Source organism: Schistocerca serialis, chromosome 5 (assembly GCF_023864345.2).
Source record: "Schistocerca serialis cubense isolate TAMUIC-IGC-003099 chromosome 5, iqSchSeri2.2, whole genome shotgun sequence".
NCBI lineage: Eukaryota > Metazoa > Arthropoda > Insecta > Orthoptera > Acrididae > Schistocerca > Schistocerca serialis.
Window position 1 is genome coordinate 598487342 of NC_064642.1, and position 25420 is coordinate 598512761.

Consider the following 25420-nt stretch of genomic DNA (forward strand, 5'->3'; position numbering starts at 1 on the left):
GCAATGTGAAAGACCTTGTGTATTTACCTCCTTCGCCGAAAGCAATTTCAGGATTCAAAACGTGCATTCCTAACGCTATCGCGTCAGTGACTACATCTGTGATAGAGACCGCAGGCATGAATTACGAGGTGCATTCAAGTTCTAAGGCCTTCGATTTTTTTTCTAATTAACTACTAACCCGAAATCGATGAAACTGGCGTTACTTCTCGACGTAATCGCCCTGCAGACGTACACAGTTTTCACAATGCTGACGCCATGATTCCATGGCAGCGGCGAAGGCTTCTTTAGGAGTCTATTTTGACCACTCGAAAATCGCTGAGGCAATAGCAGCACGGCCGGTGAATGTGCGGCCACGGAGAGTGTCTTTCATCGTTGGAAAAAGCCAAAAGTCACTAGGAGCCAGGTCAGGTGAGTAGGGAGCATGAGGAATCACTTCAAAGTTGTTATCACGAAGAAACTGTTGAGTAATGTTAGCTCGATGTGCGGGTGCGTTGTCTTGGTGAAACAGCACATGCGCAGCCCTACCCGGACGTTTTTGTTGCAGTGCAGGAAGGAATTTGTTCTTCAAAACATTTTCGTAGGATGCACCTGTTACCGTAGTGCCCTTTGGAACGCAGTGGGTACAGATTACGCCCTCGCTGTCCCAGAACATGGACACCATCATTTTTTCAGCACTGGCGGTTACCCGAAATTTTTTTGGTGGAGGTGCATCTGTGTGCTTCCATTGAGCTGATTGGCCCTTTGTTTCTGGATTGAAAAATGGCATCCACGTCACATCCATTGTCACAACCGACGAAAAGACAGTCCGATTCATGCTGTCGTTGCGCGTCAACATTGCTTGGCAACATGCCACACGGGCAGCTGTGTGGTCGTCCGTCAGCATTCGTGGCACCCACCTGGATGACACTTTTCGCATTTTCAGGTCGTCATGCAGGATTGTGTACACAGAACCCACAGAAATGCCAACTCTGGAGGCGATCTGTTCAACAGTCATTCGGCGATCCCCCAAAACAATTCTCTCCACTTTCTCGATCATGTCGTCAGACCGGCTTGTGTGAGCCCGAGGTTGTTTCGGTTTGTTGTCACACGATGTTCTGCCTTCATTAAACTGTCGCACCCACGAACGCACTTTAGACACATCCATAACTCCATCACCACATGTCTCCTTCAACTGTCGATGAATTTCAATTGGTTTCACACCACGCAAATTCAGAAAACGAATGATTGCACGCTGTTCAAGTAAGGGAAACGTCGCCATTTTAAGTATTTAAAACAGTTCTCATTCTCGCTGCTGGCGGTAAAATTCCATCTGCCGTACGGTGCTGCCATCTCTGGGAATTATTGACAATGAACGCGGTCTCATTTTAAAACAATGTGCATGTTTCTATCTCTTTCCAGTCCGGAGAAAAAAAATCGGAGGCCTTAGAACTTGAATGCACCTCACATATCATAATTTCGATTTCCGTGTGACAAAGGCGAATCATACAGAATGACTAAACAACGTGCCAAAAAAGTATTTCAACTCTTTTCATATTCTTTGTAATTCTCTCGATGTATCGCTAAGCATTAAATAGGTACAGACTTTTCTAATTCCTGCACACATAAAAAAAAAAAAAGTTTTGCATCACCCCAGTTCCCAGAACTCCTGAAGATAGACGTTGACTGTGGATATTGTATCACAGACACAGTCCCTTTGACTGTTCAGAGATTTCGTTAAACCCTACCACAGATGCAAACAACCATGCATGAGCAGCGCCTATTAGAGGGGGGGGGGGGGGGGGGGGGTCCGACAGCCTATCAATTCCAGTCATTCCACCACAGGAAGGAGGTTCACAGCTCATATTTTCTGTAGTTCAACCATGCCTAGACGGTCAATACTACGGTTCATTGCGTCTGCATTGTTACTTTGTGCCAGGAAGGGCTCGCAACAAGGGAAGTGTCCAGACGCGTCAGTGTGAACCAACGCGACGTTGTCAGACACGGAGGAGATAAAGAGAGACAGAAACTGCCGATGTCCGCCCGCTGTGGCCAAGCGGTTCTAGGCGCTTCAGTCCGGAGCTGGGCTGCTGCTTCAGTCGCAGGTTCGAATCCTACCTCGGGCATGGATGTGTGTGATGTCCTTAGGTCAGTCAGGTTTCAGTAGTTCTAAGTCTAGGGGACTAATGGTCTCAGATGTTAAGTCCCATAGTGCTCAGAGCCATTTGAACCATTTGAAACTGTCGATGACATGCCTCACTCAGGTCGCCTCTACTTTTACGGTGGATGACCGCTACCTAAGGATTATGGCTCGGAGGAACCCTGACGGCAACGCCATCGTGTTGATTAACGCTTTTCGTGCAGCCACTGGACGTCCTGTTACGACTCAAACTGTGCGCAATAGGATGCATGATGTACAACTTCTCTCCTGACGTCAATGACGAGGTCCATCATTGTAACCACGACAACATGCAGCGAGGTACAGATGGCCCCAACAACATGCCGAATGGACCGCTCAGGATTGTCATCTCGTTCTCTTCATCGATGAGTGTCGCATATGCCTTCAACCAGACAATCGTCGGAGACGTGTTTGAAGGCAACCCAGTCAGGCTTAATGCCTTAGACACACTGTCCAGCGAGGGCAGCGAGGTGGAGGTTCCCTGATGTTTTGGTCTGGCATTATGTGGGGCCGACGTACGCCCCTGGTGGTCATGAAAGGCGCCGCTATGGCTGTATGCCACCTGAATGCCATCCTCTGACCGATAGTGCAACCATATTGGCAGCATATTGGCTAGGCATTCGTCTTCATAGACGACACTTCGCGCCCCCATTGTGTACATCTCGTGAATGACTTACTTCAGGGTAATGACATCGCTCGACTAGCGTGGCCAGCATGTTACCTAGACATGAATCCTATCGAACATGCCTGGGATAGATTGAAAAGGGCTTTTTATGGACGACGTAACCCACCAACCACTCTGAGGGATCTGTGGTGTCACCGTCAGACACCACACTTGCTAGGTGGTAGCCTTTAAATCGGCCGCGGTCCGTTAGTATACGTCGTACCCGCGTGTCGCCACTATCAGTGATTGCAGACCAAGCGCCGCCACACGGCAGGTGTAGAGAGACTTCCTAGCACTCGCCCCAGTTGTACAACCGACTTTGCTAGCGACGGTTCACTGACAAAATACGCTCTCATTTGCCGAGACGATAGTTAGCATAGCCTTCAGCTACGTCATTTGCTACGACCTAGCAAGGGGCCATGTTCAGTTACTATTGATATTATGAATCATGTACAGTCAAGAGCGACGCTCATCATTATTGGATTAAAGTTAAGTATTCCACCAGCTACGTCCGTTTTTCTAAATTCTAATTTCCTTGACCTGTTCCAGAGCTCACGCCAGCCTGCGTGAGCTAAAACGCGTGCCTTTCGGTTTCCTCTAATAAAACGGTGTTGGCTCTCCTGCCAACCCACAACATTGGCGACGAGGCAACACAGCGTTCGTAACTAGACTGCCCTGATTTACTTGTAATGGATTCGCCACCTTCTACAGATGTACTGTCCGAATTTTATCGCTTACAAAATCAGCAGATGCAGGCCTTACTAGATGCCCTTGGACAACTCGTCCAGGGTCAACGTGCGATGCAAAACGATGCGGCAGCCGGCGCTCCACCGCTAACGCAGCCACAACATGCAGTTGCACCAACTTTTCGTCCTTTTGATGCTGCACTGGAAAGCTGGACGGAGTGGTCACGCCAGTTTGGATTCCATCTCGCCGCCTACAGAATTCAAGGTAACGTGCGGCAGCCTTTTTTGTTATCATCCGTCGGGGTGACCATGTACCACGTGATAGTCAAATTATTTCCCTGACGCGACGTAGCAACTCTGTCCTAGGAAGAAATTTTGTCTGCATTAGATGCATATTTCAAAGAATCAGTCAATGTAGTTGCCAAACGGTGTACCTTCTTTCGTACAAAATGTACTGCAGGTCAGACTAATCGGGAGTGGGTTGCAACCTTGCAAGGCCTTAATAGGGATTGTGCTTTTGAGTGTCAATGTGGATTCCTTTATTCAGATACTATGGCGCGTGATGCAATTGCATGGAAAGTTTCTGATGTTCGTATAAGGGAACAGATTTTGAAACTAGTCAATCCCTCCATTCAACAAGTGATGGACGTATTGGATCGGCAGGACACACTTGACTTTGCTCAGGACTCATTTGAAACTTCGCCACCCATGTGTCAGGTTAACCGGCCCGCCTGGCGAGCTGCACGGAACAGTAAACAGTCCTCGGGCCCGGCCGCGCCGCTGCCGCCAGGCTCTCAGCCACGTGTACTGTGCCGGCAAGCAAATGCAGTGCTAAAATCATGCCCACGGTGTGCTACTAGACATTCGTGTGAGACTTGCCCATCACGCCAAGCTATTTGCTTCTACTGTAATAAAAAAGGACATGTTCAAAGTGTTTGCCAGCAAAAGCTCAGATCGGAAGCTCAAAATCATTCCAGGCCCTTTGCTTTGCGCCAGAATCGGAATCGAACCAAGGATACTCAGGCTCGCGAAACTTCACCCATGGAAATTCATATAGTTCATTCCACTCCGCCCAGTGCCACTCTCTCTAACAGTGACTGTGTTCGTCCCACAAATAGTGTGTGTCGACATCTCCGGAACTCCCGTCAAGTCGCAAGTGATTTTATACCAGTGTCAGTTCACGCTGCAAGAGGCAGTCGCTCTTGTCATCAGCAGGGCAATAAACTTTTTGTGGACTTGGACATTAACGGCAAAGTGATACCATTCCAGCTCGATACCGGGGCTGCAGTTTCACTGATCAATCAAGACACTTACAAACTGCTGGTCACACCTCCGTTGCGTGCCGCAACTGTTAAGTTAACTAGCTATTCAGCTCACAAGATCCCTGTGTTAGGACAGCGCAGCCTTCTTGCAATATACAAGGGACAAACAAAACCTGTGTCATTTTACGTCCTTCGTTTTTCTTCTGCAGTGACCTTGTTTGGTTTCGATTTATTTCAGTTGTTTAACTTGTCTATAGCAAATCAGGTCCTATCAGTGAACCAGACTGTGCCTTCGGACAGTGTTTCTTGTCTATGTGACGAATTTGCAGACATTTTAGCACCGGGCCTCGGTTGCGCTAAGAACTATAAAGCACATTTGGAACTGAAAGTAAATGCGCAACCGAAATTTTTCAGAGCGTGCAATGTTCCTCACGGATTGCGTGATGAGGTCGCAAAAACATTACACAATTTGGAATCACTAGGTGTAATTGAACGTGTACATTCTTCTCTCTGGGCATCACCCTTAGTAGTTTTGCCAAAACCTTCCGGAAAATTCAGACTTTGTGTGGACTTCAAGGCAACAGTGAATCCACAACTAGTGACTGCAACTTTTCCTTTACCCCACCCGGAAGATCTTTTTGAAAAATTGTGCCCGGGTAAATATTTTTCGAAGTTGGACCTAGCAGATGCGTACTTGCAAATACCGGTGGACGAAGAATCCCAGCGCGTTTTGGTGGTTAACACGCATCTTGGTTTGTATCGGTTCAAACGACTGCCATTCGGGTGTGCATCCGCCCCTGCATTGTTTCAGCAATATCTACAAACTGTTGGTGCGTCGGTCCCTACTGCAGCAAACTATCTGGACGATATTGTGATCTCAGGAAAGACGGAAGAAGAACATTTAGCCAATCTCAGAACATTATTTCAGGACTTGCGACAAAATGGTCTTCGCTTGCGGAAGGACAAATGTGTGTTTTTTGCTCGTGACTTACCCTACCTGGGACATGTACTCAATGCCCAAGGCATACATCCCAGTCCCGAGCAAATCCGTGCCACACAAGACTTGCCTTCGCCGCAGAATTTGAAGCAGCTACAGAGTGTGCTGGGAAAAATTAACTATTATCATCGCTATGTTCCCCATGCCTCTTCCATTTCAGCTCCGCTTCATCGCTTACGCCGTAAAGGTGTTCCGTTCGTCTGGACGACGGAATGCGAACGCGCCTTTCGCCAATTGAAATTGGCGTTGCTTTCCAATACTTGCCTTACCCCATTCGATCCCCGGAAGCCCCTTTTGTTGATGGTGGATGCATCGGATTTCGGGATCGGTGCTGTGCTTGCGCACAAAGAGGGCTCGCACGATCGCCCTATTGCCTTTGCGTCCAGTTTGCTCTCGTGTGCGCAAAGAAATTATTCACAGATCGAGAAAGAAGCATTGGCTCTCATATTTGGTGTTAAGTTTCATGATTTCTTCAATGGTCGTCACTTTACCATCCTCACAGACCACAAACCTTTGACATCGACATTGACATCGACGTTAGAGATATAGGTCTATAGTCCTGCACATCCGTTCGACGTCCCTTCTTGAGAACGTGGACGCCCTGTGCCCTTTTCCAATCCTTTGGAACGCTACGGTACACCGCTGCAAGAAGGGGGGCACGTTCCTTGGCGTACTCTGTGTAAAATCGAACTGGTACCCCATCAAGTCCAGCAGCCTTTCATCTTTTTAGCGATTTTAATTGTTTCTCTATCCCTCTGTCGTCTATTTCGATATCTACCATTTTGTCATCTGTGCGACAATCTAGAGAAGGAACTACAGTGCAGTCTTCCTCTGTGAAACAGCTTTGGAAAAAGACATTTAGTATTTCGACCTTTAGTCTATCATCATCTGTTTCCGTACCATTTTGGTCACAGAGTGTCTGGTCATTTTGTTTTCATCCACCAACCACTTTGACATAAGACCAAAATTTCTTAGTATTTTCTGCCAAGTCAGTACATAGCACTTTACTTTCGAATTCATTGAACGCCTCTCGCAAGGCCCTCCTCACATTACATTTCGCTTCGCGTAATTTTTGTTTGTCTGCAAGTCGTTGGCTATGTTTATGTTTGCTGTGAAGTTTGCTTTGCTTCCGCAGCAGTTTTCTAACTCGGTTGTTGTACCACGGTGGCTCTTTTCCGTCTCTTACGATCTTGCTTGGCACATACTCATCTGACGCATATTGTACGATGGTTTTGAACTTTGTCCACTGATCCTCAACACTATCTGTACTTAAAACAAAACTTTTGTGTTGAGCCGTCAGGTACTTTGGAATCTGCTTTTCGTCACTTTTGCTAAACAGAAAAATCTTCCTACCTTTTTTAATATTTCTATTTACGGCTGATATCATCGATGCAGTAACCGCTTTATGATCGCTGATTCCCTGTTCTGCGTTCACTGTTTCAAATAGTTCGGGTCTGTTTGTCACCAGAAGGTCTAATATGTTATCGACACGAGTCGGTTCTCTGTTTAATTGCTCAAGGTAGTTTTCAGATAAAGCACTTAAAAAAATTTCACTGGTTTGTTTGTCTTTGACACCCGTTATGAACGTTTGAGTCTCCCAGTCTATATCCGGCAAATTAAAATCTCCACCCAGAACTATAACATGGTGGGGAAATCTACTCGAAATATATTCCAAATTATCCTTCAGGTGCTCAGCCACAACAGCTGCTGAGCCAGGGGGCCTATAGAGACATCCAATTACCATGTCTGAGCCTGCTTTAACCGTGACCTTCACCCAAATTATTTAACATTTCGGATCTCCGTCAATTTCCTTCGATACTATTGGACTTCTTATCGCTATAAACGCGCCTCCCCCTTCACTGTCCAGCCTGTTTCTGCGGTATACATTCCAATGTCAGTTTAGAATTTCATTACTGTTTACATCTGGTTTCAGCCAACTTTCTGTCCCTAGTACTATGTGGGTATTGTGACCGTTTATTAAAGAGAGCAGTTCTGGGACCTTTCTGTAGACGCTCCTGCAGTTTATTATTAGCACATTAATATTGTTATTCCCTGTTGCATTTTGCCTACTCCTACCTTGCCGCGTCTCAGGAGGCGTCTTGTCGGGCCTAGGGAGGGAATTCTCTAGCCTACAAAACCCACATGTGCACTCCACACGTACTCCGCTACCCTTGTAGCCGCTTCCTGCGTGTAGTGCAATGATAAGTATTACATATAAACATGGTCGAAATAAACTATTACGACTCGCGAATAATTGTGAAATTGGAAAGCAGGAAGGTTCTAACCTCTGCTAATCGTGAATACATACATACATAAATACATGCAGTTGCGATGTTATACATCAAAATACATTACATACAAAATAAATATAATCTGCAGTAGCCCTACAATATTCATACAGTTATTTACCTGGGCGATCGATAACCAATCCAATTTTCTTCCCTATTTCTTCTTTAAACAAAGTGTCGCTGTATTTTTTGCAGCCCATATCACACAACTCCACATTTTGGCGAACAAGTTCGATTAACTCCTCGTCGTTGATGTTTATATAAAAATATTTTATAACTAAAAACTCAGTAGATATTTTCGATGTGGAGAACACTGCTAGCAGAATCAAACTCGTGCCATGCGAGCAGCCGCAGAACAGAGAGAAAAGTAACAGCCAATCGTAAGCAGTTCGCCAACCACGTGACCCCCACCGTCAACGTCAAACTATTCTTTCGAAGTATACCGGCCGGCAGGTAAACTGACGTTGACGTGACGTTGCCCACCATGTGAACCTCGCCATTTGAAAGCATTGGACGAATATTTTGACGTCACGTTACCCGCGTTGACGTTGACGTTGACGTGACGTTGCCCACCGTGTGAATCGAGCCTAAAGAATACACTCGAACCGAATATAGAAAATAAAATTCTACAGTGCAGGTGAGTTTGGAACTTATGACCTACAATGCAACAGTTCAGTACCATAACCATTACACCACAGTGCTACTGAGCTTCTTCTGCGAAAATGTAAAGAGACAGTCTCGGCCACAAAGTTACTTTTATTACAAATAAAGCATTTCACCTGGATAATTATTCCTCAGATTTTCTAAAAGAAGGGAAAATCAGGAATGTAATTACACAAAGCTATAAGTTAAGGGTTATGGATCTAAGCTCCGTAAAACTCCCAGAAATCATTTTAAAAGAATTAAAAAGGCAAACTAACAATCACGAAAGGTTATAAGAGGCAAATGTGATGGTTCTGCGGTATACACGTACATGATTAATTGCGGTGAGTGTGATGCGTCATGTATAGGGCCCACAGGTGGGATTTTCAAGACGAGATTCAGCGAACATTTATTGAACAAAACGGATCAGATAACACACCACTCGGCATTTGCCGAGCGCTTGAAAGCTAGTCGTCACCTTCCTCCCACCTTAAATAATGTAAGTCTACTCCATTCTGACAAAAAAGGGAAAATATTGAACTTTCTCGAAGAGATGGAAATTTCTCTATATTTAACTGATACTAATGGGGGTCTTCTGAATGAGCATCTGGTCAGTAAGAACCAGCCTTTTTAAGACCTTGTGACACCTGTTATAAAATCTTTCAGATTATATCCCAGTGCTTCCCTTGTTTTTACAGCTTGCTGTTACGATTTTAATAGTCTGATTACTTTCATACTTTTAGTTATTCTGGTCGCATTTTATATTTCATATTTTAAGGACATTCATATGTAACCTCCTGGGACACTTTATTTTTATTGCATCGTTTTATTATACTTCTTAATATTAGTTTCTTTTAATTTTCAAGAATTTTGAATTTTTATCCTACGTGGTATCATTGGTCAAGGCGCTGTCTAATGACTTCTACTCATTGCCTGTACCTGCTTCTTCTTATAGTCTTATGCCTTGATGATTTTAATTTTTATAGACACTAGCGCCTTCTGTTGATGTGCAGCCCTACTAGTGCGGACAACGTGGTTTTCCTACGCGCTCTGGTTTCGATGTGGCCGTCAAATCAGACCGCTTAGTCACCTGATACTGAAGTTCCTTCGATGTACGTGAGGCTCTACGCTACGCTTCATCTGTGGGCTCTGACTATTTTACGGTATTTTCCGTTAACATATTTGTCTGCGCCACTCCCTCCCTTTTATGCTAGCCTTTATACAATTATCCCCGGTTTTTATCCTTTTAAATTTGTACGCGTGGTTTTGTTTCACTGTATCTTGTTCGTAGGTTCTTCCTTTATACAGTTTGTTATCATCGTTCTGGGTAACCGCCTTACCAGCAGGTGATACGTAATGCTTTGAGTGTTAATTCGCTGTTTTAGTTTTTAATTTTTTTTAAAGTTAAGTGCAGCTTAGAACCATACCCCTGAACTTTTAAGTTTCTATAATTACGTCCTTGCTTTTCCCCTTCTTTTAGAAAATCTGAGGAAGCATTAAACAAGTGAATTACTTTTCAATCGAGACTGTCCTTTTTTATAATAAAGAATGTACGAGAGCAGCACAAAAATTGGGTCAACCGAAGGAAAAAAAGAGATATTGCAGCACCTGATACGAAAATATACAAACTATGGAAGCACATGATCTCTTAAATTAGCAGCAGAAGAGAAGTTGGGGAAAGAAAGAACTTATGACTTCTTTTAACAAATCAAGTTTAGCTTCTAAACCATTAACTGAAGAGTGAAAAACAGATTTACTGCCTCCTCAGTTGCTCGAAAAATGCTGGAAACCCAAGAGGCCAGTACTCGAAATCTTGTTAGTTACGTTTGAGTTAAACGGGATCTCCGACTCGCGCTCACAAGGAATCTTGTTAGGAAGCTTTCGTCTTTGAAAATCCCTTTAGCTTGTTAACAGAGATTGACGCGGTAATATCCTTTGGAATTAACGAATGTCGCGTAACTGGCTGTTGCTTTTGGTATGAGCTAAACGTGAATGTAGATGAGGTGTGCGCCAGCAATATTTGCCTTCAGTCATCATCTTCGATCTTGGGGCGACGACCTCGCCGCGCTTTGCTGCTTCTATGGGTGACGCCGGAGATTAGTTGGGCTGTAGAGTCAGGTGACCTGTGGCACGTTACAAGTGCCGGTACATTCGGCTATGTATTAGTGTGTGTGTGTGTATGCGAAGTAAAGGGCGGTGCCGGCTTTATCTGAAAACTACCTTGAGCAGTTAAACAGAGAACCGACTCGTGGCGATAACATATTAGACCTTCTGGTGACAAACAGACCCGAACTATTTGAAAAAGTTAACGCAGAACAGGGAATCAGCGATCATAAAGCGGTTACGGCATCGATGATTTCAGCCGTAAATAGGAATATTAAAAAGGGTAGGAAGATTTTTCTGTTTAGAAAAAGTGACAAAAAGCCGATTTCAGAGTAACTGTTGGCTCAACACAAAAGTTTTGTCTCAAGTACAGATAGTGTTGAGGATCAGTGGATAAAGTTCAAAACCGTCGTACATTATGCGTTAGATGAGTATGTGCCAAGCAAGATCGTAACAGATGGAAAAGAGCCACCGTGGTACAACAACCGAGTTAGAAAACTGCTGCGGAAGCAAAGGGAACTTCACAGCAAACATAAACATAGCCAAAGCCTTGCAGACAAACAGAAAATACGCGAAGCGCAATGTAGTGTGAGGAGGGCTATGCGAGAGGCGTTCAATGAATTCGAAAGTAAAGTTCTATGTACTGACTTGGCAGAAAATCCTAAGAAATTTTGATCTTATGTCAAAGCGGTAGGTGGATCAAAACAAAATGTCCAGACACTCTGACCAAAATGGTACTGAAACAGAGGATGACAGACTAAAGGCCGAAATACTAAATGTCTTTTTCGAAAGTTGTTTCACAGAGGAAGATTGCACTGTAGTTCCTTCTCTAGATTGTCACACAGATGACAAAATGGTAGATATCGAAATGGACGACAGAGGGATAGAGAAACAATTAAAATCGCTCAAAAGAGGAAAGGCCTCTGGACCCGATGGGATACCAGTTCAATTTTACACAGAGTACGCGAATGAACTTGCCCCCCTTCTTGCAGCGGTGTACCGTAGGTCTCTAGAAGAGCGTAGCGTTCCAAAGGATTGGAAAAGGGCACAGGTCATCCCCGTTTTCAAGAAGGGACGTCGAGCAGATGTGCAGAACTATAGACCTATATCTCTAACGTCGATCAGTTGTAGAATTTTGGAACACGTATTGTGTTCGAGTATAATGACTTTTCTGGAGACTAGAAATCTACTCTGTAGGAATCAGCATGGGTTTCGAAAAAGACGGTCATGTGAAACCCAGCTCGCGCTTTTCGTCCACGAGACTCAGAAGGCCATAGACACGGGTTCACAGGTAGATGCCGTGTTTCTTGACTTCCGCAAGGCGTTCGATACAGTTCCCCACAGTCGTTTAATGAACAAAGTAAGAGCATATGGACTATCAGACCAATTGTGTGATTGGATTGAGGAGTTCCTAGATAACAGGACGCAGCATGTCATTCTCAATGGAGAGAAGTCTTCCGAAGTAAGAGTGATTTCAGGTGTGCCGCAGGGGAGTGTCATAGGACCGTTGCTATTCACAATATACATAAATGACATGGTGGATGACATCGGAAGTTCACTGAGGCTTTTTGCAGATGATGCTGTGGTGTATCGAGAGGTTATAACAATGGAAAATTGTACTGAAATGCAGGAGGATCTGCAGCGAATTGACGTATTGTGAAGGGGAATGGCAATTGAATCTCAATGTAGACAAGGGTAATGTGCTGCGAATACATAGAAAGAAAGATCCTTTATCATTTAGCTACAATGTAGCAGGTCAGCAACTGGAAGCAGTTAATTCCATGAATTATCTGGGAGTACGCATTAGGAGTGATTTAAAATGGAGTGATAACATAAAGTTGATCGTCGGTAAAGCAGATGCCAGACTGAGATTCATTGGAAGAATCCTAAGGAAATGCAATCCGAGAACAAAGGAAGTAGGTTACAGTACACTTGTTCGCCCACTGCTTGAATACTGCTCAGCAGTGTGGGATCCGTACCAGATAGGATTGACAGAAGATGTAGAGAAGATCCAACGGAGAGCAGCGCGCTTCGTTACAGGATCATTTAGTAATCGCGATAGCGTTACGGAGGTGATAGATAAACTCCAGTGGAAGACTCTACAGGAGAGAAGCTCAGTAGCTCGGTACGGGCTTTTGTCAAAGTTTCGTGAACATACCTTCACCGAAGAGTCAAGCAGTATATTGCTCCCTCCTACATATATCTCGCGAAGAGACCATGAGGATAAAATCAGAGAGATTAGAGCCCACACAGAGGCATACCGACAATCCTTCTTTCCACGAACAATACGAGACTGGAATAGAAGGGAGAACCGATAGAGGTACTCAAGGTACCCTCTGCCACACACCGTCAGGTGGCTTGCGGAGTATGGATGTAGATATAGATGTAGATATCAGCGAGGGCAGTCTTCATTCGTGCGAGTGGTGGACGTATCTGGGTGGTACCTTCGCAGCGCACTGAGGTGTATTTGAGCGGATCAGCCGTCGTTCTGAAATACGCATCAGAACTGAATTCTCACCAGTACTGCGGCACGTTCTCAGCATTGTGAAAAGCTGATCACGTTAGTTGTGGTCATAAATCCTTTAGTCCAGGCTGTTCCAGCTCGTCGGCTCCGTTGTGAGCCGTGGAGCGCTCCCTGCTCCATGGAGCCGTGTCGCTCGCTGTGACCATTCAAGTGGGCCGGCACGCCAGCTCGTGGCACGGCTGGCTGAGGCAGGCGGCAAGGCAAGCGTTTTGATGTGCCAGCTGCGTCTTACAAGGTCGACAACCTCATAGTCTTAGCAGCTAAGACGTGGTGACATGCTACACCAGGAAATACGATGTTCAGGAAATAAATAAGAAACAACTGTTTTACAAGAAATTGCATACTAAATTTATTGGGCCTCTGTAGCTTGACATTTTTTTTTCATTACAAGATCGGCTATATCAGGTGTCAAAGTGTTCGCAGCCTTAATGCGGAGGATGGCCTTCATTGTTGCATCCTGAAGAAACGATCGTTCCTTACTTTTTACTCTTTTCATTGCTGAGAAAAGCTGCTCACAACAATACGTAGATCAAAACACGCACATGATCTGAGCGTCATTGTCGTGAAGCTTGGGAAATGTTTTTTTGCTGTAATGAACGATACCATCGTGACAAATCCATCATGTTGTAGTACCTCTCTTTCCACAAAGTTGAATTTTGCATATCAGTAGTCTCCAATTGAAGTGAGGATGACAAGTCTTCGGGTGAAACTGAAAAAGGAGTGCTGAACACCTTAAGTTCCATTTCAAAACTAGTGAGGTCTCTGAATCGTGTTTCAAACGACGTGATGAGCTGCTTTAACTTTGCTTTGTAATCGCCTAATGTAGTACCTTCAGGTAGTTTGTAAGAAGCAAGACGATTAAAGAACGTTACATGTTCATTACTCATCTGCCTTTCAAATAAACGTAACTTTTCCATGAACGCTTTGATCTGGTCGTGAATGTCAACGATTAGCTGCCCTTTGCCCTGCAATGACAGATTTAAATTATTCAGTTGCATAGTTATGTCAGCTAGGAACGGCTGGTCTGATATCAATTCTATACCGTTCAGACAACGCATTTCTTCCCCTTTCATTTCGAGAAAAAGGGATATTTCCTCACGAATGGCAAAGAAAACATAAAGAACTTTTCCCCGACTCAGCCAACAAACTGTACTGTGGTAAGGTATATCCCCATACTCCGCTTCCATATCTTTCGGGAATCCTTTGAATTGGCGATGATTCATACCGTGACGCCGCACAAAATTCACACATTTCACATCTTTCATTACGCAACCTAGCTCTACTGTTTCAGCACACAGTGCCTCTTGGTGAATAAAACAATGAAGAGTCAAAATGTCTTTGGCGAATTCGTCCCTGAGTTTATTTTTCAAACTAGAAGCAAAAACTTGGTGACGCCCGATCATTTGTGGTGCACCGTCTGTCGCTATAGAATGGAGCTTATCCCACGGAAAATTCATATTGTCCACTGATCCACAAACAGCTTCAAAAATGTCACGTCCTGTTGCGGTGTAATCGAGTGGTACCACATCCAAGAGTTCTTCAGTTAGTTGCAGCTCCTTGTCGACACCACGCACAAAGACTGCAACCTGAGCACAGTCTGATAAGTCGGTGCTTTCATCAAGCGCTAGCGAAAATGCAACAAAGCTCTCCGCCTTTTTCCTGAGCTGTGTCTCTAAATCCGCTGCCATGTCCATGATTCGACGAGACATTGTTTGCTACGACAGGCAAACCCCTTCGTTGCCTGCACCTCCCTTGGAAACAAACTTTTTGCAACTGCTATCATGCACTATTGTACGAGTGGTTCCACCGAAAACGGCTTGCCACTCGTCGCAATGATGTGAGCGACTCTGTAGCTTGCTCGAATTGCAGATTCAGTAGTGTTTTCTCCGCTATCATTCACCTGGAAATTATAAACGCGTTATAGAACGCGAACTGTGTTGCATGTTTTGATACCCTCCGTATTACGAAACCGTTTTCAAACTTATGTCTCCTGGGATGCCGTTCTTAAGCCTGGCTGTCAGTTCTCTGCTTACAACACCTTCTACCTGATCGTAGTGCGCTGTGTGAAGACGTGTATAATGTCGTTATATATTGTACCTCTTCGCAGAATTAAATACTTTATGACATACAAGACACTGGACGACCATCCCTCTCAATGAATAGAAAGATATCCTCCAATAGAGGCACAGGGCTCCCGCGGCTAGTCATAGCTGTCATTGAACACGGATTATTGCGTCAGTTGCGGCTGCATGCGGCCAGGGGGCAGTGAGTTCGCTTTCCCCCTCCACGCTGGCTCCGAGCAGCCAGCAGTGAGCGCTCCGGAGAGCTCCGGCTCCATGGAGCTCGGTTGGAACAGCCTGCTTTAGTCTGTCGCCACGATATTGTTGTAGTTACAGTTAGAGGACACTGTAACTAGACTCTCGCTAATCCGGGTTCAAATGGCTCTGAGCACTATGGGACTTTTTAACTTCTGAGGTCATCAGTCCCCTAGAACTCAGACCTACTTAAACCTAACAAACCTAAAGACATCACACACATCCATGCCCGAGGCAGGATTCGAACCTGTGACCGTAGTGGTCGCGCGGTTCCAGGCTGTAGCGCCTAGAACCGCTCGGCCACTCCGGCCGGCGCTCTAATCCGGCCATTCCTGGCACATATGGGTGCCGGATTAGCGGAGGTGCCGGATTATTGAGTGTCTGAAATTTATTTCATTCATTTATTTTGTTTTTTATTTATTTTCAAAACATAGGGGATATAATGTACTGTACTTTATTAAACCCAAGGATACAATTTTAACAAACAGAGTATATACTTTATTAAATCCAAAAATACATTAATTTTCCAGGAAAACTTAGTCCTTGAGTGTATACTATCCATAATTATACAGTGGTATCTCTCATCATGAAACATGTCCCTAATTTTTAACTGTCGCAATGATGATCCGCTACGGAGGCATGCTTTATCGCGCAACCACTTTACAGGCATGTATCTGGTTGTTGCATAATGTACTCCAGGACGACCTCGGCAGCTTCAGCAATGTGAAAAACCTTCACGCTCTCTCCTCCTGTGTCCTCTTCATCACTTTCATCATTACTTTCTTACAGGCTTTTGATTATTTCTTCGTCTGTTACGGTATAGTTTGGTCTGTATCGCAGCTTTTCTCATTGAGCCACTTAGTAACATCTTCATCATCAATTTCTTCTCCTCTTGGAAGGTTGTGGAACATGTCAGTGTACAAAGTAATTGATAATTCCGAATTTACTGGCTTATCACTGTCACTCACTACTGGATCCAGCTCGGCATCAATGGATGGGCACAATTTTCTCCAGCTCTTTCATTATGGTAGCGCTCTCCACTTTACCCCATGCTTCGGCTGCTCGGAAAACCACATCACGTATATTAATTGCTTTCCGCGCCTTCAGCATAGTCTCGATAGAGTCGTTTTCACTTTCGTTCGGGAAGGAGATGAGAAGTGAATGTCGATAATGACGTTTAATTGATTCCAAAATTCCCTGGTCCATGGGCTGAATTACGGTTGCCACATTGGGTGGGAGAAAGAGTGTTTGTACATGTATACCATGGGACTTTAGAGAAACATTTGAAGGATGAATGGGAGCATTGTCAATTATAAGGATAGCTTTCAGTGGAAGCTTTTTCTTCTTTACCCCTTTTCTCACTGCTGGTACATAAGTTTCATGGAATCACCGAGAGAATATTTGTCTGTCTATCCATTCTCTCCTCTGAGTGCAATACTGCACTGGTAGAGTATTTATGTCAGTGTGTTGAAAACGACATAGATGTTGGGATTTTCCAATCACCATGAGCGGTAGTTTATGACTCCCATTTGCTTTACAACACTCCAATAACACTTGTAACCACGAGCTTCCTTCTCTTTCTTGGTAGCTAATGTTTTCGAAGGAAACATCTTGTAAAAGAGTCCTGTTTCATCAGCATTATACAAGGCATCAACAGTTAAATCTTCTTCCTCTATTATCTTCCGTATCTTGCTTACAAAGTCATCAGCATCCTTACTGTTAGCTGAGCGACTTTCCCCGGTGATTGTCAGGTGTCGAATGCCATGTCGTTTTTTTCCAGTTTGATAGCCAACCTTCGTTCGATGCAAACAAGTTACTACCGACAAGTTGTTTGTTAAATGCAGCTGCTTTTTCTTTTAAAACCGGCCCATTGACTGGAATTCCTTTACTGCGTTGTTGTATGAACCATCTATAAACAGCTACGTCCAGTTATTGATTCTCACTCTTTCTCATAACCTTCCGTTTTCCCAACTCGCTATCCATTTGTGTTAAGTTCTGTCGAATAATATCTTCTTTCTTTTTGATGTCATAACTCATAAATAGTTGCTCGTCCAACATTGAACTCAGCAGCAATGACTTTCTGCGAAGAACCTGAATTTAAGTTATCTAAAATTTCGAGTTTCTGCTTGAGGTCTAGAGTAACGTGTTTCCTTTTAGAAGATGTGGTTCCGAACTGTAAAGAAAGCTGCAATTTCAAATACAATAGATAAAGCATTGTTTGACCAAGCATTGTTGTGCACGCTCTGGTTACACAGGGTTTATTTATGTGAATCCTCAGGAAGGTTCATTAAGTTCTGAAGTACCTTCTATCGTTATAAATAGTGCTTAACCTTGCAGTGACTTGGCTGCCGGTCGCGTTCTACGGGGGCGTTCAATAACTAATGCAATACATTTTGTTTCTTAAAACAGGTTGGGTTTACTCTGGATTCCGATACACCATATTATTCCTCACTCTTTTGGCTACAAAACCTCATTATTCAATGTGACGGGCTTACACCACCTTACTGGGAAGGGATGTATGCCTGCACTATACCACTCTACTGCTCGATATCGGGGCCAACGTCTTGCGCATCAATAGCCTACCTATCATCCTCGTATGGCTTCCCGCAGAGTGTATCCTTCAATGGGCCAAACAGATGGAAGTCGGATGTTGTCGAAACTTCAACAAAAGCGCGTACCGAGCTACTGAGTGTCTCTCTTGCAGAGCCTTCCACTGGAGTTTATCTATCATCTCCGTAACACTTTCGCGATTACTAAATGATCCTGTAACGAAGCGCGCTGCTCTCCGTTGGATCTTCTCTATCTCTTCTATCAACCCTATCTGGTACGGATCCCACACCGGTAAGCAGTATTCAAGCAGTGGGCGAACAAGTGTACTGTAACCTACTTCCTTTGTTTTCGGATTGCATTTCCTTAGGATTCTTCCAATGAAGAAGATTTACCGACGATTAATTTTATGTGGTCATTCCATTTTAAATCGCTCCTAATGCCTACTCCCAGATAATGTATGAAATTAACTGCTTTCGGTTGCTGACCTCCTATATTGTAGCTAAATGATAAAGGATCTTTATTTCTACGTATTCGCAGCACATTACACTTGTCTACAATGAGATTCAATTGCCATTGCCTCCACCATGAGTCAATTCGTTGCAGATCCTCCTGCATTTCAGTACAATTTTCCATTGTTACGACCTCTCGATATACTACAGCATTATCCACAAAAATCCTCAGTGAACTTCCGATGTTACCCACAATATCATTTATGTATATTGAGAATAGCAACGGTCCTATAACACTCCCCTGCGGCATACCTGAAGTCACTCTTACTTCGGAAGACTTCTCTCCATTGAGAATGACATGCTGCGTTCTGTTACCTAGGAACTCTTCAATCCGATAACACAATTGGTCTGATAGTTCATATGCTCTTACTTTGTTCAGTAAACGACTGTGGAGAACTGTATCAAACGCCTTGCGGAAGTCAAAAAACACGGAATCTACCTGGGAATCTATGTCTATGGCCCTTTGGGACTCCTCCACTAATAGCTGATTCCTGCAGAGTAGATTTCTAGTCTCCAGAAAAGTCATTACACTCGAACATAATACGTGTTCCAAAATTCTGATCGACGTCAGAGATACAGGTCTATAGTTGTGCTCATCTGTTCGACATCCCTTCTTGATAACGGGGATGACCTGTGCCCTTTTCTAAACCTTTGGAACGCTACGCTCTTCTAGATACCTACGGTACACCGCTGCAAGAAGGGGGGCAAGTTCATTTGCGTACTCTGTGTAAAATCGAGCTGGTATCCCGCCAGGTCCAGCGGCCTTTCCTCTTTTGAGCGATTTTAATTGTTTTTCTATCCCTCTGTCATCTGTTTCGATATCTACCATTTTGTCATCTGTGGGACAATCTAGAGAAGGAACTACAGTGCAGTCTTCCTCTGTGAAACAGCTATGGAAAAAGACATTTAATATTTCGGCCTTTAGTCTCCGATTCGAAGTGATGAACACGTGTTTCATCGCGATGAAGATGTTTGAGAAAAAGTTATCACAATCAGGCTTGTAACGAGCAAGTAATTCTGTATAGAATGTCCTCCATTACTCTCAATGGTCTACTGTTAGGCGGCGAGGAACCCAGGGGGCACACACCTTTGAATACCCCAACAGGTTAACGTGCGAGCCATCACAACCAACAGAAACGTTCAGTTGATTGGGGAGGTGGTTGATTGCGGTCCGTCGATCACCTCGAATGTGACTGTCTGCACATTCCAACATTACGGCTGTGAGTGGCCAGCCGGCACACAGCAGATCGGAAAGGTTTTCACGACCTCGATGAGGTGGCGACCGCCGCCTCGCCCAACGGCTCATCGTGCTTGTATTCACTGCCAGGTTCCGTAGACATTCTGCAAGCTCCTGTGAGTATCTACGACGCTCTGATGTCCCGCAAAAACAAACTCAATGACAGCTCTCTCCTTGTAACGCACCCAAATTGAATACTCCACTCTGAAGGGTACGTATTGTGCCGCCATCTGTCGGAACTTACCGGTGTTCCAGAACAAATTCCACATTTTTATCAACCGAATTTATCGAGATAAAAATGTGTAGCGTTACTTGTTCAGCGTCCCTCACAGCTTACACTAAAATGCTGTGAATACAGAAGTACTTAAGATTCAGTTTTAAATTTTTAAGTGATCAACTTTGTGTACGTTTGCCTGTAGTAATCGCCTTATGTTACAGGAATTTGTTTGTTGTGTACTTGTTTCGTTCTGTTCAAAATTTTGCAAATTCAATTTGAGCTATAGAGAGTGGCATACTCGCATAATGGTGACTACTTTGACAGAAGGTGACTATCGTACTATTAATGGCTGAATACAGCACCATCTACGTAAGCTGAGTAATTTGTTGTTTACTTAATTTACTCTCTTGCGACTTGTGTCACCTGCAATTACGTAATTCTGATCCTTAACTATTTTCGGTTTGCTGAAAGTGTGAATCTTGATATTATCCGTAAACCTTACTATTTGGCTTTGAGAAGCAGACGTCTCTTAGAGACTGTATAATTATTTTGAGCTGCTCTGATAGCATTTTACGGAGTTTTACGTCAAATTAGGAACTTAAATTTGGAACAGTTGAACAGCACATTCTTGTGTTATTACTAGTTTGGGTTTTTATCAAAAATTGTAAAATCTAGAAATTTTACATAACTATAGTCACAATTAACTGTGATTGGCCTTATAGAAACATATTTGAGTTTCAAGTGAATTTCACATTATATTGATGGTTCATAAGTTTGCCATGCTGTGGCCTCGAGGTCCACTCTGTAGTTGGCAGCATTAATTTTGTTTTTCTTTTTTAAATTTACTTTCTTAAAACTTACTTCAGAAAAGAATGTCAAGGTTTTACTTCTACGGAAAATAACTTGAATGTTCAAGTCAGTGGTTGTGAATGGAGTCTTTGATCAATTTATGGAAATGTTTAATCATCTTATCAGTTTTCATTATTCCTTTACTATGTTTTGAAACTGTGAGTAATTAAATTTTTGTTAACATGAATCATTAATATCGGTGCAGGATCTTAGCACTCCCTGCCCACTCCGTAGAATGCCATTTGAATCAGGTTAACAATGTACATACCGAATCACACATTAAGTCGAAAGTAACGTTTCTACTAAAGAAAATCCATGTAATGACATAATGTTCTGATGCTTCATGTACTAATTTGTGTACAATTAATCACAGATACATTAAGACATTTTTGGAAGAAAAGTCGACTACTGAACAGAACGTCATTTTCAGAAAAACAACACATTCTTGTAAAACCTACTTATGAGTGTGCGCTGTCTTTGTTATACAGGGTGTCCCAAAAAGAATGACTCGATTTTAAATAGAATTATTTATTAGGAAGAAGGGTTTAACATCAACAAATTGCATACTAAATTAATCAGAAAAGACACAAGTTTATAAAAATCCATCATTAATGGTCAATATGTCCTCCATTGGCTGCACAGCCGACATCTGCTCAAATGCTCGTCGGATGTGTTCCACTGTTTGTTCAGGAACGCGTGGCTGACCGCGACTTTTGCCTTTGCAGAGGCATCCTGTTATTTCAAACTGTTTTTACCAATGTCGAATGTTCTTTGGTGATGGTGTTTAGCATGAGATCGAATATGAAATGCGAACTGAACTGCGATCAGTGATTGAGTACGACTCAATTCAATAACACAATACGACTGCTGTTGCGCTGACGCCACATATTGCGCGAGACTGGCTGCACGCTCCAGGTCAGCGTTCGTAGCGACATCTAGCGGATTTTTTCTGAAACTCTAGACCATGCCGATTACATCTAGCGCTGTTAAGTTACCTAGTGAGATTTGTCTCAATATTATTACAATTTAAAATCGAGTCATTCTTTTTGGGACACACTGCAGTAAACACATCGAAGTTGGTTGGTTGCTTGTGGTACTGTCCAAGTAGTAACAACTTAAGGATCGTCCCTGGAAAAAAGATCTTCGCCAAGACATACTAAAGCCTTTCCTATCATACCAGAGAATGAAATTTGCTACATGTGGGCATGAATGAAATTAATACTTTCAGAAGCTCCAAGTTTTGAAACTCGTGACAGGGAAGCGTTTTCATAGGAGCGCCTTGACGGTTCCGACAGGGTTATGGTCTGCGGCGAAAAAAAGTAGCACATCTGGGAAGACAACGTCGACTTTGATACGGTGACGGGATAAGGCACTTTGGAGATGGTATATGTGCTGATAATCCTTTCAACGTCGTCCGCCACCTGTGGTGCAAACGTGTGAAGCAAGCAATATCCGTGTCATGGAGATACATTTGTGCTTCCTACAGTCAACTGAGCAAGTCTGAAAGGTTTCAGAGTGGGACCTTCCGAATGTATGGTCCTGTCAGAGAATTGCCATACAAGTTGGACGTGCTGTGTCAGTTTTCAGCGATGGTGGTCTCAGTGGTCACGCGAACGCTCTCACACACTAGGCAAGATTCTAGACATTCACGCTGCACAGACGCTGGCCAGGATGGTCGTATTGTAAGGGCAGCAGTGCAGATCGTACAGCTACCACATCAAAGATAAGAGGGCTTGTGGGCCCAGATGTGTCAACACCAACTGTTGCAAACCGGTTATTAGCAGTTCGACTAGGGGTATGCACAACTGTAGCCCGTCTTCCACTCACGCCATCCAGATATAGGCATTCCACGATTTCCCTAAATCGCTCCAGGCAAATGCCACGATGGTTCCTTTGAAAGGTCGCAGCAGACTTCCTTCCTCATCCCTCCCTAATCCGATGAGACCGATGACCTCGCTAACTGGTCTCCTTCCCCAAACAACCCAACCAAACGCACTCACGCCGTAGCATCGACGTGCACGGCTAGACTGGTGCCGTCACAGGATCACTTGGAAGACGGGGAGTGGCGCTCCATGACTTCAGCGATTAAAGCAGTTCTGCCTTCTCGTAACTCAGTCTCATAGAGTGCATTCGTTCAAGACACACTTCCTGTTTGGAAGAATAATCAGTCGAGCTTCTTTCTACATCTGAAAAATGAAAACCAGACTGCTGATACAATGGAAAATACACCTAAATGCTACACATAATGCCAAATGGTCTTGTAATGAACATTCAGATATCTATACACGCATCAGAATATACGCATAAGAAATATTAAACGAATTTACGTAATTTAGACGCAAGCACTACATGTTAGTAGGCTGTTTAGGTTTTTTTTATTGGTAACGCCACCTCTGTATGAAAATCACTGGCTGTGCTGTGTGCAGTCTGTGGCTGCTTTGCATTGTTGTAATACTCGCCATTGTAGTGTTGGGCAGTGGCAGCTGGATGTGAACAGCGCGTAGCGTTGCGCAGTTGGAGGTGAGCCGCCAGCAGTGGTGGATGTGGGGAGAGAGATGGCGGAGTTTTGAAATTTGTCATGAACTGCTATATTTATATATGATGATATCAAGGTAAATACATTGTTTGTTCTCTATTAATATCTTTCATTTGCTAACTATCCCTATCAGTAGTTAGTGCCTTCCATAGTTTGAATCTTTTATTTAGCTGGCAGTAGTGGCGCTCGCTGTATTGCAGTAGCTTGAGCAGCGAAGATTTTTGTGAGGTAAGTGATTTGTGAAAGGTATAGTTTACTGTTAGTCAGGGCCATTCTTTTGTAGGGAATTTTGAAAGTCAGATTGCGTTGCGCTAACAAAATATTGTGTGTCAGTTTAAGCACAGTCATGTATAATTGTTTAAAGGGGACGTTTCATATGTCGACCCTTAGCCTAGGATACCTCACTGGAATCTTCTGATTCTTTTTTTCTTGTAGTTTGTGTAATTAGTGTAGCTATTGTTTATTGCTAGCGCGTAATTGTAGAGAAAATCTCCTTTGTAGTTGCAGTCTTTCATTGTTGTACAGTAAAACAGTTGTGGCATGCATGTAGATTTGCACCAAGTATTTCGCAGCTGCAATTAACTAGATATTATTTTCAGTGCTATGTTAATGTGTTCTCTTATTTTTGATCTTCAAATTGTGTTTTTCTGTGTTGTCGTGTGAAATACTGTGACAATAATGGCGTGTGAAAAACGTAATACTAGGCTCCAAAGTAAACTGAGAAATGGCAGTGAAAATGAAAGCAGTGTGTTAGCGCCACCGAGTAATGAATTAACTGATGTTCAAAGTAGTAATTTGGTAATTGTGCATAGGGAAATGGAGCGGGCTGCAACAATGGTGTAGACATTGAAACAGGTAGTGAACAGGGAAGCATTATCGATCGATCGGTCGGCAACAGCTCGCCTCAGGAATCCGAAATGACAGGACACAATTTCGCAAATACTGTAGATTCAGGTTTTGGGTCCTCACCGTTTTCTCAAATAAGTCAAGACACATTTTCTGCTTGTCAAAATGTGAATGTTGCCGGTGCAAATGCACTGCCGAAAAGCGTAGAGAAACAGATTCCAGACACTAATACATTATTATTGCAATTAATGCAACAAATGGAACAAAATCAGAGACAAATGGGAGAAAATCTTCAAAAGTTAGACACAATGGAACAACACCAGAGACAAACACAGCAACAGTTAGACGCAATGGGACAAAATCTTCAAAAGTTAGACACCACACTTGAACAAACACGTGAAGATTTAACTACTGAGTTACATAACATTGAATCGAAATGTCAAAAAGTCTGTAATGACGTAAAAACACAAATTTGTGAGCATTTTCAACCCATTTTTTCGCGGCATGAAAATGTATTACAGAATCACGAAGCAGCCATAAAAGAACTGCAAACCATTGTTCATGAAAATCACGACACCTTGCAAGCTAAAATTGACTCAGTTGCATCTACCGATTCGGTTACGCAACTTGCAAAAACTCAGGAAAACTTAAAGGACACAGCAGATACTCTGAAACTTGGTTCAGAAAAACATACAGAGGAAATAATTTCACTATCGGATAAAGTAGCCGAACTTTCAGATCAGTTCACTAACTTATCTACAAAGGTAGATGATGATCTGAATGACACAACACCTGTAGCCTTCACTGACACTGAAGAGTATGTAGAAATTAGAAAATTCAAACAAAATCAAAATCAAATCAATACACAGTACAAAAGAGAAATCCGGGAAGTGCAAGATCAGTTGGCACAAGTAGTACAAGAATTGCGTATTTCAGAGGATACTCGCGCCCCAATACGGGAAGAGGGACACAGAAATACGGAACAGCCACAAAATAATAACACAGGGTATTTCGGAAATTATGAAAGAAATTGGCAAAGT